Raw genomic sequence first — 3535 nt, 5'->3', positions numbered from 1 at the left:
TGTCCAACAAGATAAGCCAACGCTGGCACGTTGCGTCGCTGATTTGCCTAGGCTAAGGGAGCTACTTGCAATAGGGTCACAGTTAGTTCTTACATCTAGAGAGATTCTTATCATGGCTCCTAATCTTGTCTTTGTTTGGAAGGGACTCACTTTCGGACAGGATTGACTGCAGACACAGACACAAGTAAAAAGAATGTTCAACATAGAAAGCACTAACACAACTTAAGAGTCAATTGGAATTACACAGCACAGAGCATGAATAACTACACCGATAATCACTATATTCCTCAGTAAAGCCTAGCCCCAATAATGCCTTTTTTCCCCTTCACTCTCCACACTCTTTTCTTTACATTCGCTTGGGTACTACCCATTGGCAAGAACAATTACAAGGTTGTAACAAGAAAAAGATCCTGAGCTGTTGCCCAACGAATATGCTTGGAGGTAGTTCATCATTGGATGGTTGCCAACAATAATGTTATCTTTAGAGATGATGATAATATTACAGAAGTTTTTTAGAGGGAAAAATGTAGGCAAGACTACTTTGACTGAATGGTTTACCTGCAATCAACAACATCCTAAAGCAAACGATGCATTGTATATTGATTTCCCTCAAAAATGAGTTTGGAACTCTAGGTTGAAGAAGTGGACCAAAGGAAAGTTTGGAAACACTATAGGGCACATGTACTTTGTAGCTCCTTCAGGAGAGGTGAGGCATACTACTTCTTACAATATGCAAAGGATCCAAGTCATTTGTTTGCTTTTGCTTAATGGTTACATCTATCCTTCCTTCAAGACAACTTGCATTGCCAGAGGGATACTAGAAGATGTTTTTGAATGGATTGTATGTATGGAGGAAGCATCATCCATGCAAAATGCCTTGCAATTGAGATGTCTTTTTGGTACTATATTGTTGTTTTGTGAGCCTTCCTGTCTAGAATATTGTGAGAGAGATTTTGAGAAGAAGATTTTCTATCGAGAAGCATGGGTCAATTTGCCAGTAACTCAAGCGTTGTTGTATTTAGAAGAAATTCTTCGTGCTCGGAGATCGACACCACCTGAACTAAACAAAACTAATTTGGAAATCTTGGGAGAAAACAGATTGCTTTTGGAAGAGAGAGCTTTTGCTATTGTCGAACAATCTAACCTATCAAGTGCTATGGAGTCAATATTAAAAGATAGCCAACATATTACTTTCGAAGCTATAATGTATGCAATTGCCACAAATGCAGGTGAGATTTGTTTTCTAGATGGTCCAGGGGGAACGGGCAAGACATATTTGTATAATTACTTGCTTGCATGATTATGTGGACAAGGGCATGTTGTTATGGCCACTACATCATCAAGTATTTCTTCTCTACTCTTGCCGTATGGACGTACTGCACATTCTACATTTAGGATACCTCTGGAGCTAAACAATTATTCAACTTGTTGCAAAATCCATGTACATGGACAACTTACAGAGGTTTTGAGAGTTTGTAAGCTCATTATTTGGGATGAGGCTCCAATGATTCATTGTTATGCTTTTAAAGCATTGGATATGAGCTTACAAGATGTATTATTCTCACATAAGCCATTTGGTGGAAAGGTTGTATTAATGGGGAGAGATTTTAGATGAATCTTGCATGTTATTATGAAGGGGAGACATGAGCATATTGTTAATGTAGCATTGTGTTGCTCCTTTCTATGGAACTCTATCAAAGTTCTAAAGTTGACTAGAAATATACGTATTCAATGAAGCAATACTAAATGGATGCAATACGTTTAAACAATGGGTCATGAATATTGGAAATGGAGTGGATTGTAGTGATCAAGATCCGATGGTGGCACTACCAAATAATATGGTCTTGTAAAGATCGACTCTTAAAGACTTGGTACATTGGATATACTCCAAATTGGCTATCACTACGATGTATGCTTCATACTTTAGTGAGTGTGCTATTCTTGCTTTGATAAATAGTCGTGGATATTGTGAGTAACACAGCTTTGGATTCTGCCTAGTGAGCTTAAGCAATATTTTAGTGCAAGTTCAATTCTTAAAAACGATGAAAATTCATTTCTATATTCCATGGAGTTTTTGAATGCAATCGACCTTCTTCCTCCTGACTGCTTGGTTTTAAAGTTAGAAGCTCCTGTTATTTTGCTTCGTAACTTGGATCCAAGATGTGGGGTATGTAACGGTACACGGATGATATATATGGCCTTTCACTCTAAAGTCTTGGGGAGACTAAAATCATCAATGATACTAAAGTTGGTGAAAGAGTATTTCTTCCATGGATTACCTTTATATACACAGAGACCCAACTACCATTCACCATGAGACGGAGATAATTTCTTGTGCGGTTGGCATTTGGCATGTCAATAAACAAATCACAAGGCCAAACCCTAAATGTCTTAGGGTTGTATTTGGTGACTCTAGTGTTTACTCATGGGCAATTGTACGTTGTGTTTGTTGAGATATCGAGCTCATCTAGTGAGGCGATGGACACTGATGACCCACCTAGGGGATAGGCCCCACACTTACACCACTGGCATGGTTGGTGAGATCATGGGTGATATGCGGCCAGTGGGATGACAGGCTATGTGACAGCCATTCTAGATAGCGCTAGCTTATTTAGTTGGGTTCACACTATAGAGAACCCTAGTATGTATTTGGTTGAGTACCTTTTCATATTGTGTGTACTCTTATCTTTGTATATGGTGTGTTGAGTGTTGTGTGAAGAAGAAGAAGATTTTGAGTCTCTCACCTTGTGTGTTATCTTTTAGGGTTTTGTGAGTGTGTGTGTGTGCTTGCAAGAGCTCAAGCTCTCTTCTCCCATGCATCTTTTCATGGTATCAGAGCTTGGTTCATGCTAAGGGCTGAGCTGCAAGCAAGAGAAGCACAAGAAGCGGTACGAGGGTAAGAGCTTCATCTACTCTTCCTTATTTGTGTTGGCGACTACACCCTTGTCGGGAGCTCTACGGGAGGCATCGGCAAACGATCTCTGATTGAGGAGCTTTCTTCGCAGCAGTAAAGCTATAGGGCAACTATATTGTCCTATCGGCATCATTTTTCGGGCCGAAAACGCGTTTCGAGCGCGTTAGGACCTCCATTTTTCGAGCGTGTTAGGACCTCCGTTTTTCGAAAAGCAGGCGATTTCGAGCACTACGAAGGAGGTCAAACAGTTGCCATTGGGTATATGTATGCACATTGAGGCCACTGGTTGTGACATTTGAGTGTAGTACAGTACCGCTGCAGAAAATACAGCAGGTTGTGCAAGACAAACTAGAGTGCTGTTTCTGGTAAATTTGTGTGTCTGGCAAGGTATCAAATGATGGCATAAACCATATTGTTGCTAAGAAGCTTGACAAGAACAACTTCCATGCTTGGAGGTTCAGGTTGACAAATTTCTTGGGAAAGGGTTACTGCTGGGACTACATAGAAGGTGAGCATGAAGAGGCACCGGCGGAGATCAATCCAACTGCTGCAAATGTGAAAGAGTTCAAGGATTGAAACCAAGGAGCGAGAAAAGTTATGTATTGGCTCTCTTTCAGTATA

The sequence above is a fragment of the Cibotium barometz genome, chromosome 64 (assembly GCF_041138505.1).
Source record: "Cibotium barometz isolate CiBa-2024 chromosome 64, ASM4113850v1, whole genome shotgun sequence".
In the NCBI taxonomy this organism is placed as follows: Eukaryota; Viridiplantae; Streptophyta; class Polypodiopsida; order Cyatheales; family Cibotiaceae; genus Cibotium; species Cibotium barometz.
This window is presented reverse-complemented; position numbering follows the sequence as displayed.